Source organism: Dermacentor variabilis, chromosome 6 (assembly GCF_050947875.1).
Source record: "Dermacentor variabilis isolate Ectoservices chromosome 6, ASM5094787v1, whole genome shotgun sequence".
NCBI classification, from domain to species: domain Eukaryota; kingdom Metazoa; phylum Arthropoda; class Arachnida; order Ixodida; family Ixodidae; genus Dermacentor; species Dermacentor variabilis.
The window spans coordinates 20,391,084-20,402,957 of record NC_134573.1 but is presented as its reverse complement, the minus strand read 5'-3'; positions in this window follow the sequence as shown (position 1 = coordinate 20,402,957).

The window sequence follows — 11,874 nt, the reverse complement described above, 5'->3', positions numbered from 1 at the left end:
CTTGAAATGTAGTCCGAAAAGTAGTGAAATTATTACGGTAATTTTGGGGGTCAGAGAAAGCGTCACGAACCTCTCCCGGTAACATTCAGTACACGCGAAATTAACTGCATCCCACGGCCGAGCTGCTTTTGGTTAACTTCGTCACAAGACCTGGCGCCGCGAGGGTGCTTGAAATGTAGTCCGAAATGTTGTGAAATCATTACGGTAATGTTTGGGGTGAGAGTATGCGTCACGAAACTCTCCCGGTAACATTCAGTACACGCGAAACTAAGTGCATCCCACGGCCGAGCTGCTTTTGGTTAACTTCATCACAAAACTGGCGCCACGAGGGTGCTTGAAATGTAGTCCGAAATGTTGTGAAATCATTACGGTAATGTTTGGGGTGAGAGTATGCGTCACGAAACTCTCCCGGTAACATTCAGTACACGCGAAACTAACTGCATCCCACGGCCGAGCTGCTTTTCGTTAACTTCGTCACAAAACCTGGCGCCGCGAGGGTGCTTGAAATGTAGTCCGAAAAGTGATGAAATCATTACTTTAATGCTGGGGGTCAGAGAAAGCGTCACGATCCTCTCGCGGTAACATTCAGTACACGCGAAACTAATTGCATCCCACGGCCGAGCTGCTTTTGGTTAACTTCGTCACAAAAGTGGCGCCGCGAGGGTGCTTGAAATGCAGTTCGAAAAGTAGTGAAATTATTACGGTAATGTTGGGGGACAGAGAAAGCGTCAGGAACCTCTCCCGGTAACATTCAGTACACGCGAAACTAAGTGCATCCCACGGCCGAGCTGCTTTTGGTTAACTTCATCACAAAACTGGCGCCGCGAGGGTGCTTGAAATGTAGTCCGAAATGTTGTGAAATCATTACGGTAATGTTTGGGGTGAGAGTATGCGTCACGAAACTCTCCCGGTAACATTTAGTACACGCGAAACTAACTGCATCCCACGGCCGAGCTGCTTTTGGTTAACTTCGTCACAAAACCTGGCGCCGCGAGCGTGCTTGAAATGTAGTCCGAAAAGTGATGAAATCATTACTTTAATGCTGGGGGTCAGAGAAAGCGTCAGGAACCTCTCCCGGTAACATTCAGTACACGCGAAACTAACTGCATCCCACGGCCGAGCTGCTTTTGGTTAACTTCGTCACAAAACCTGGCGCCGCGAGGGTGCGTGAAATGTAGTCCGAAAAGTAATGAAATCATTACGGTAATGTTGGTGGACAGAGAAAGCATGGCGGACGTCTCCCGGTAACAATTAGTACACGCGAAACTAACTGCATCCCACGGCCGAGCTGCTTTGGTTAACTTCCTGACAAAACTAGCGCCGCGAGGGTGCTTCAAATGTAGTCCGAAAAGTAGTGAAATACTTACGGTAATGTTGGGGGACAGAGAAAGCGTCACGAACCCCTCCGGTAACATTCAGTACACGCGAAACTAACCGCATCCCACGACCGAGCTCCTTTTGGTTAACTTCGTCACAAAACGTGGCGCCGCGAGGGTGCTTGAAATGTAGTCCAAAAAGTAGTGAAATTATTACGGTAATGTTGGGGTACAGAGAAAGCGTCACGAACCTCTCCCGGTAACATTCAGTACACGCGAAACTAACTGCATCCCACGGCCGAGCTGCTTTTGGTTAACTTTATCACAGAACTGGCGCCGCGAGGGTGCTTCAAATATAGTCCGAAAAGTATTGAAATTATTACGGTAATGTTGGGGGTCAGAGAAAGCGTCACGAACCTCTCCCGGTAATTTTCTGTACACGCGAAACTAACTGCATCACACGTCGGAGCTGCTTTTGGTTAACTTCGTCACAGAACCTGGCGCCGCGAGGGTGCTTGAAATGTAGTCCGAAAAGTAGTGAAATTATTACGGTAATTTTGGGGGTCAGAGAAAGCGTCACGAACCTCTCCCAGTAACATTCAGTACACGCGAAACTAACTGCATCCCACGGCCGAGCTGCTTTTGGTTAACTTCGTCACAAAACCTGGCGCCGCGAGGGTGCTTGAAATGTAGTCCGAAATGTTGTGAAATCATTACGGTAATGTTTGGGGTGAGAGTATGCGTCACGAAACTCTCCCGGTAACATTTAGTACACGCGAAACTAACTGCATCACACGGCCGAGCTGCTTTTGGTTAACTTCGTCACAAAAGTGGCGCCACGAAGGTGCGTGAAATGCAGTTCGAAAAGTAGTGAAATTATTACGGTAATGTTGGGGGACAGAGAAAGGGTCACGAACCTCTCCCGGTAACATTCAGTACACGCGAAACTAAGTGCATCCCACGGCCGAGCTGCATTTGGTTAACTTCATCACAAAACTGGCGCCGCGAGGGTGCTTGAAATGTAGTCCGAAATGTTGTGAAATCATTACGGTAATGTTTGGGGTGCGAGTATGCGTCACAAAACTCTCCCGGTAACATTCAGTACACGCGAAACTAACTGCATCACACGGCCGAGCTGCTTTTGGTTAACTTCGTCACAAAACCTGGCGCCGCGAGGGTGCTTGAAATGTAGTCCGAAAAGTGATGAAATCATTACTTTAATGCTGGGGGTCAGAGAAAGCGTCACGATCCTCTCGCGGTAACATTCAGTACACGCGAAACTAATTGCATCCCACGGCCGAGCTGCTTTTGGTTAACTTCGTCACAAAAGTGGCGCCGCGAGGGTGCTTGAAATGCAGTTCGAAAAGTAGTGAAATTATTACGGTAATGTTGGGGGACAGAGAAAGCGTCAGGAACCTCTCCCGGTAACATTCAGTACACGCGAAACTAAGTGCATCCCACGGCCGAGCTGCTTTTGGTTAACTTCACCACAAAACTGGCGCCGCGGGGTGCTTAGAATGTAGTCCGAAAAGTAGTGAAATTATTACGGTAATGTTGGGGGACAGAGAAAGCGTCACGAACCTCTCCCGGTAACATTCGGTACACGCGAAACTAACCGCATCCCACGGCCGAGCTGCTTTTGGTTTACTTCGTCACAAAACGTGGCGCCGCGAGGGTGCTTGAAATGTAGTCCAAAAAGTAGTGAAATTATTACGGTAGTGTTGGGGGTCAGAGAAAGCGTCACGAACCTCTCCCGGTAACATTTAGTACACGCGAAACTAACCGCATCACACGGCCGAGCTGCTTTTGGTTAACTTCGTCACAAAACCTGGCGCCGCGAGGGTGCGTGAAATGTAGTCCGAAAAGTAATGAAATCATTACTTTAAAGCTGGGGGTCAGAGAAAGCGTCACGAACCTCTCCCGGTAACAATCAGTACACGCGAAACTAATATAATCCCACGGCCGAGCTGCTTTTGGTTAACTTCGTCACAATACCTGGCGCCACGAGGGTGCTTGTAATGTAGTCCGAAAAGTAGTGAAATTATTACGGTAATGTTGGGGGACAGAGAAAGCATGGCGGACGTCTCCCGGTAACAATTAATACACGCGAAACTAACTGCATCCCGCGGCCGAGCTGCTTTGGTTAACTTCCTGACAAAACTAGCGCCGCGAGGGTGCTTCAAATGTAGTCCGAAAAGTAGTGAAATACTTACGGTAATGTTGGGGGACAGAGAAAGCGTCACGAACCCCTCCGGTAACATTCAGTACACGCGAAACTAACCGCATCCCACGGCCGAGCTCCTTTTGGTTAACTTCGTCACAAAACGTGGCGCCGCGAGGGTGCTAGAAATGTAGTCCAAAAAGTAGTGAAATTATTACGGTAATGTTGGGGTACAGAGAAAGCGTCACGAACCTCTCCCGGTAACATTCAGTACACGCGAAACTAACTGCATCCCACGGCCGAGCTGCTTTTGGTTAACTTTATCACAGAACAGGCGCCGCGAGGGTGCTTCAAATATAGTCCGAAAAGTATTGAAATTATTACGGTAATGTTGTGGGTCAGAGAAAGCGTCACGAACCTCTCCCGGTAATTTTCAGTACACGCGAAACTAACTGCATCACACAGCCTAGCTGCTTTTGGTTAACTTCGTCACAAAACCTGGCGCCGCGAGGGTGCTTGAAATGTAGTCCGAAAAGTGATGAAATCATTACTTTAATGCTGGGGGTCAGAGAAAGCGTCACGATCCTCTCGCGGTAACATTCAGTACACGCGAAACTAATTGCATCCCACGGCCGAGCTGCTTTTGGTTAACTTCGTCACAAAAGTGGCGCCGCGAGGGTGCTTGAAATGCAGTTCGAAAAGTAGTGAAATTATTACGGTAATGTTGGGGGACAGAGAAAGCGTCAGGAACCTCTCCCGGTAACATTCAGTACACGCGAAACTAAGTGCATCCCACGGCCGAGCTGCTTTTGGTTAAATTCATCACAAAACTGGCGCCGCGAGGGTGCTTAGAATGTAGTCCGAAAAGTAGTGAAATTATTCCGGTAATGTTGGGGGTCAGAGAAAGCGTCACGAACCTCTCCCGGTAACATTCAGTACATGCACAACTAATTGCATCACACGGCCGAGCTGCTTTTGGTTAACTTCGTCACAAAACTGGCGCGCGAGGGTGCTTGAAATGCAGTCCGAAAAGTAGTGAACTTATTACGGTAATATTAGGGGTCAGAGAAAGCGTGACGAACCTCTCCCGGTAACATTCAAACACGCGAAACTAACTGCATCACAGGGCCGAGCTGTTTTCGTTAACTTCGTCACAAAACCTGGCGCCGCGAGGGTGCTTGAAATGTAGTCCAAAAATAGTGAAATTATTACGGTAATGTTGGGGGTCAGAGAAAGCGTCACGAACCTTTCCCGGTAACATTCAGTGCACGCACAACTAATTGCATCACACGGCCGAGCTGATTTTGGTTAACTTCGTCACAAGACGTGGCGCCGCGAGGGATCTTTAAATGTAGTCCAAAAAGTAGAGAAAATATTACGGTAATGTTTGGGGTCAGAGTATGCGTCACGAAACTCTCCCGGTAACATTTATTACACTCGAAACTAACTGCATCACACGGCGGAGCTGCTTTTGCTTAACTTCGTCGCAGAACCTGGCGCCGCGAGGGTGCTTGAAATGTAGTCCGAAAAGTAGTGAAATTATTACGGCAATTTTGGGGGTCAGAGAAAGCGTCACGAACCTCTCCCGGTAACATTCCGTACACGCGAAACTAACCGCATCCCACGGCCGAGCTGCTTTTGGTTAACTTCATCACAAAATGTAGCGCCGCGAGGGTGCTTGAAATGTAGTCCGAAATGTTGTGAAATCATTACGGTAATGTTTGGGGTGAGAGTATGCGTCACGAAACTCTCCCGGTAACATTTAGTACACGCGAAACTAACTGCATCACACGGCCGAGCTGCTTTTGGTTAACTTCGTCACAAAAGTGGCGCCACGAAGGTGCGTGAAATGCAGTTCGAAAAGTAGTGAAATTATTACGGTAATGTTGGGGGACAGAGAAAGGGTCACGAACCTCTCCCGGTAACATTCAGTACACGCGAAACTAAGTGCATCCCACGGCCGAGCTGCATTTGGTTAACTTCATCACAAAACTGGCGCCGCGAGGGTGCTTGAAATGTAGTCCGAAATGTTGTGAAATCATTACGGTAATGTTTGGGGTGCGAGTATGCGTCACAAAACTCTCCCGGTAACATTCAGTACACGCGAAACTAACTGCATCACACGGCCGAGCTGCTTTTGGTTAACTTCGTCACAAAACCTGGCGCCGCGAGGGTGCTTGAAATGTAGTCCGAAAAGTGATGAAATCATTACTTTAATGCTGGGGGTCAGAGAAAGCGTCACGATCCTCTCGCGGTAACATTCAGTACACGCGAAACTAATTGCATCCCACGGCCGAGCTGCTTTTGGTTAACTTCGTCACAAAAGTGGCGCCGCGAGGGTGCTTGAAATGCAGTTCGAAAAGTAGTGAAATTATTACGGTAATGTTGGGGGACAGAGAAAGCGTCAGGAACCTCTCCCGGTAACATTCAGTACACGCGAAACTAAGTGCATCCCACGGCCGAGCTGCTTTTGGTTAACTTCACCACAAAACTGGCGCCGCGGGGTGCTTAGAATGTAGTCCGAAAAGTAGTGAAATTATTACGGTAATGTTGGGGGACAGAGAAAGCGTCACGAACCTCTCCCGGTAACATTCGGTACACGCGAAACTAACCGCATCCCACGGCCGAGCTGCTTTTGGTTTACTTCGTCACAAAACGTGGCGCCGCGAGGGTGCTTGAAATGTAGTCCAAAAAGTAGTGAAATTATTACGGTAGTGTTGGGGGTCAGAGAAAGCGTCACGAACCTCTCCCGGTAACATTTAGTACACGCGAAACTAACCGCATCACACGGCCGAGCTGCTTTTGGTTAACTTCGTCACAAAACCTGGCGCCGCGAGGGTGCGTGAAATGTAGTCCGAAAAGTAATGAAATCATTACTTTAAAGCTGGGGGTCAGAGAAAGCGTCACGAACCTCTCCCGGTAACAATCAGTACACGCGAAACTAATATAATCCCACGGCCGAGCTGCTTTTGGTTAACTTCGTCACAATACCTGGCGCCACGAGGGTGCTTGTAATGTAGTCCGAAAAGTAGTGAAATTATTACGGTAATGTTGGGGGACAGAGAAAGCATGGCGGACGTCTCCCGGTAACAATTAATACACGCGAAACTAACTGCATCCCGCGGCCGAGCTGCTTTGGTTAACTTCCTGACAAAACTAGCGCCGCGAGGGTGCTTCAAATGTAGTCCGAAAAGTAGTGAAATACTTACGGTAATGTTGGGGGACAGAGAAAGCGTCACGAACCCCTCCGGTAACATTCAGTACACGCGAAACTAACCGCATCCCACGGCCGAGCTCCTTTTGGTTAACTTCGTCACAAAACGTGGCGCCGCGAGGGTGCTAGAAATGTAGTCCAAAAAGTAGTGAAATTATTACGGTAATGTTGGGGTACAGAGAAAGCGTCACGAACCTCTCCCGGTAACATTCAGTACACGCGAAACTAACTGCATCCCACGGCCGAGCTGCTTTTGGTTAACTTTATCACAGAACAGGCGCCGCGAGGGTGCTTCAAATATAGTCCGAAAAGTATTGAAATTATTACGGTAATGTTGTGGGTCAGAGAAAGCGTCACGAACCTCTCCCGGTAATTTTCAGTACACGCGAAACTAACTGCATCACACAGCCTAGCTGCTTTTGGTTAACTTCGTCACAAAACCTGGCGCCGCGAGGGTGCTTGAAATGTAGTCCGAAAAGTGATGAAATCATTACTTTAATGCTGGGGGTCAGAGAAAGCGTCACGATCCTCTCGCGGTAACATTCAGTACACGCGAAACTAATTGCATCCCACGGCCGAGCTGCTTTTGGTTAACTTCGTCACAAAAGTGGCGCCGCGAGGGTGCTTGAAATGCAGTTCGAAAAGTAGTGAAATTATTACGGTAATGTTGGGGGACAGAGAAAGCGTCAGGAACCTCTCCCGGTAACATTCAGTACACGCGAAACTAAGTGCATCCCACGGCCGAGCTGCTTTTGGTTAAATTCATCACAAAACTGGCGCCGCGAGGGTGCTTAGAATGTAGTCCGAAAAGTAGTGAAATTATTCCGGTAATGTTGGGGGTCAGAGAAAGCGTCACGAACCTCTCCCGGTAACATTCAGTACATGCACAACTAATTGCATCACACGGCCGAGCTGCTTTTGGTTAACTTCGTCACAAAACTGGCGCGCGAGGGTGCTTGAAATGCAGTCCGAAAAGTAGTGAACTTATTACGGTAATATTAGGGGTCAGAGAAAGCGTGACGAACCTCTCCCGGTAACATTCAAACACGCGAAACTAACTGCATCACAGGGCCGAGCTGTTTTCGTTAACTTCGTCACAAAACCTGGCGCCGCGAGGGTGCTTGAAATGTAGTCCAAAAATAGTGAAATTATTACGGTAATGTTGGGGGTCAGAGAAAGCGTCACGAACCTTTCCCGGTAACATTCAGTGCACGCACAACTAATTGCATCACACGGCCGAGCTGATTTTGGTTAACTTCGTCACAAGACGTGGCGCCGCGAGGGATCTTTAAATGTAGTCCAAAAAGTAGAGAAAATATTACGGTAATGTTTGGGGTCAGAGTATGCGTCACGAAACTCTCCCGGTAACATTTATTACACTCGAAACTAACTGCATCACACGGCGGAGCTGCTTTTGCTTAACTTCGTCGCAGAACCTGGCGCCGCGAGGGTGCTTGAAATGTAGTCCGAAAAGTAGTGAAATTATTACGGCAATTTTGGGGGTCAGAGAAAGCGTCACGAACCTCTCCCGGTAACATTCCGTACACGCGAAACTAACCGCATCCCACGGCCGAGCTGCTTTTGGTTAACTTCATCACAAAATGTAGCGCCGCGAGGGCGCTTGAAATGTAGTCCAAAAAGTAGTGAAATTTTTACGGTAGTGTTGGGGGTCAGAAAAGCGTCACGAACCTCTCCCGGTAACATTTAGTACACGCGAAACTAACCGCATCACACGGCCGAGCTGCTTTTGGTTAACTTCGTCACAAATCCTGGCGCCGGGAGGGTGCTTGAAATGTAGTCCGAAAAGTAGCGAAATTATTACGGTAATGTTGGGGGTCAGAGAAAGCGTCACGAACCTCTCTCGGTTATATTCAGTACACGCAAAACTAATTGCATCACACGGCCGAGCTGCTTTTGGTTAACTTCGTCACAAAAGTGGTGCCACGAGGGTGCTTGAAATGCAGTTCGAAAAGTAGTGAAATTATTACGGTAATGTTGGGGGACAGAGAAAGGGTCAAGAACCTCTCCCGCTAACATTCAGTACACGCGAAACAAAGTGCATCCCACGGCCGAGCTGCTTTTGGTTAACTTCATCACAAAACTGGCGCCGCGAGGGTGCTTAGAATGTAGTCCGAAAAGTAGTGAAATTAGTCCGATAAGGTTGGGGGTCAGAGAAAGCGTCACGAACCTCTCCCGGTAACATTCAGTACATGCACAACTAATTGCATCACACGGCCGAGCTGCTTTTGGTTAACTTCGTCACAAAACTGGCGCGCGAGGGTGCTTGAAATGCAGTCCGAAAAGTAGTGAACTTATTACGGTAATATTAGGGGTCAGAGAAAGCGTGACGAACCTCTCCCGGTAACATTCAAACACGCGAAACTAACTGCATCACAGGGCCGAGCTGTTTTCGTTAACTTCGTCACAAAACCTGGCGCCGCGAGGGTGCTTGAAATGTAGTCCAAAAATAGTGAAATTATTACGGTAATGTTGGGGGTCAGAGAAAGCGTCACGAACCTTTCCCGGTAACATTCAGTGCACGCACAACTAATTGCATCACACGGCCGAGCTGATTTTGGTTAACTTCGTCACAAGAGGTGGCGCCGCGAGGGATTTTTAATGTAGTCCAAAAAGTAGAGAAAATATTACGGTAATGTTTGGGGTCAGAGTATGCGTCACGAAACTCACCCGGTAACATTTATTACACGCGAAACTAACTGCATCACACGGCGGAGCTGCTTTTGGTTAACTTCGTCGCAGAACCTGGCGCCGCGAGGGTGCTTGAAATGTAGTCCGAAAAGTAGTGAAATTATTACGGCAATTTTGGGGGTCAGAGAAAGCGTCACGAACCTCTCCCGGTAACATTCCGTACACGCGAAACTAACCGCATCCCACGGCCGAGCTGCTTTTGGTTAACTTCGTCACAAAACGTGGCGCCGCGAGGGCGCTTGAAATGTAGTCCAAAAAGTAGTGAAATTATTACGGTAGTGTTGGGGGTCAGAGAAAGCGTCACGAACCTCTCCCGGTAACATTTAGTACACGCGAAACTAACCGCATCACACGGCCGAGCTGCTTTTGGTTAACTTCGTCACAAAACCTGGCGCCGCGAGGGTGCTTGAAATATAGTCCGAAAGGTAGTGAAATTATTCCGGTAATGTTGGGGGTCAGAGAAAGCGTCACGAACCTCTCCCGGTAACATTCAGTACATGCACAACTAATTGCATCACACGGCCGAGCTGCTTTTGGTTAACTTCGTCACAAAACCTGGCGCCGCGAGGGTGCTTGAAATGTAGTCCGAAATGTTGTGAAATCATTACGGTAATGTTTGGGGTTAGAGTATGCGTCACGAAACTCTCCCGGTAACATTTAGTACACGCGAAACTAACTGCATCACACGTCGGAGCTGCTTTTGGTTAACTTCGTCACAGAACCTGGCGCCGCGAGGGTGCTTGAAATGTAGTCCGAAAAGTAGTGAAATTATTACGGTAATTTTGGGGGTCAGAGGAAGCGTCACGAACCTCTCTCGGTTATATTCAGTACACGCAAAACTAATTGCATCACACGGCCGAGCTGCTTTTGGTTAACTTCGTCACAAAAGTGGCGCCACGAGGGTGCTTGAAATGCAGTTCGAAAAGTAGTGAAATTATTACGGTAATGTTGGGGGACAGAGAAAGGGTCACGAACCTCTCCCGCTAACATTCAGTACACGCGAAACTAAGTGCATCCCACGGCCGAGCTGCTTTTGGTTAACTTCATCACAAAACTGGCGCCGCGAGGGTGCTTGAAATGTAGTCCGAAATGTTGTGAAATCATTACGGTAATGTTTGGTGTGAGAGTATGCGTCACGAAACTCTCCCGGTAACATTCAGTACACGCGAAACTAACTGCATCCCACGGCCGAGCTGCTTTTGGTTAACTTCGTCACAAAACCTGGCGCCGCGAGGGTGCTTGAAATGTAGTCCGAAAAGTGATGAAATCATTACTTTAATGCTGGGGGTCAGAGAAAGCGTCAGGAACCTCTCCCGGTAACATTCAGTACACGCGAAACTAACTGCATCCCACGGCCGAGCCGCTTTTGGTTAACTTCGTCACAAAACCTGGCGCCGCGAGGGTGCGTGAAATGTAGTCAGAAAAAAAATGAAATCATTACTTTAAAGCTGGGGGTCAGAGAAAGCGTCACGAACCTCTCCCGGTAACATTCAGTACACGCAAAACTAATTGCATCCCACGGCCGAGCTGCTTTTGGTTAACTTCGTCACAATACCTGGCGCCACGACGGTGCTTGAAATGTAGTCCGAAAAGTAGTGAAGTTATTACGGTAATGTTGGGGGACAGAGAAAGCATGGCGGACGTCTCCCGGTAACATTTAGTACACGCGAAACTAACTGCATCCCACGGCCGGGCTGCTTTGGTTAACTTCCTGACAAAACTAGCGCCGTGAGGGTGCTTCAAATGTAGTCCGAAAAGTAGTGAAATAATTACGGTAATGTTGGGGGACAGAGAAAGCGTCACGAACCCCTCCGGTAACATTCAGTACACGCGAAACTAACCGCATCCCACGGCCGAGCTCCTTTTGGTTAACTTCGTCACAAAACGTGGCGCCGCGAGGGTGCTTGAAACGTAGTTCAAAAAGTAGTGAAATTATTACGGTAATGTTGGGGTACAGAGAAAGCGTCACGAACCTCTCCCGGTAACATTCAGTACACGCGAAACTAACTGCATCCCACGGCCGAGCTGCTTTTGGTTAACTTTATCACAGAACTGGCGCCGCGAGGGTGCTTCAAATATAGTCTGAAAAGTATTGAAATTATTACGGTAATGTTGGGGGTCAGAGAAAGCGTCACGAACCTCTCCCGGTAATTTTCAGTACACGCGAAACTAACTGCATCACACGGCCGAGCTGCTTTTGGTTAACTTCGTCACAGAACCTGGCGCCGCGAGGGTGCTTGAAATGTAGTCCGAAAAGTAGTGAAATTATTACGCTAATTTTGGGGGTCAGAGAAAGCGTCACGAACCTCTCCCGGTAACATTCAGTACACGCGAAACTAAGTGCATCCCACGGCCGAGCTGCTTTTGGTTAACTTCGTCACAAAACCTGGTGCCGCGAGGGTGCTTGAAATGTAGTCCGAAAAGTGATGAAATCATTACTTTAATGCTGGGGGTCAGAGAAAGCCTCACGATCC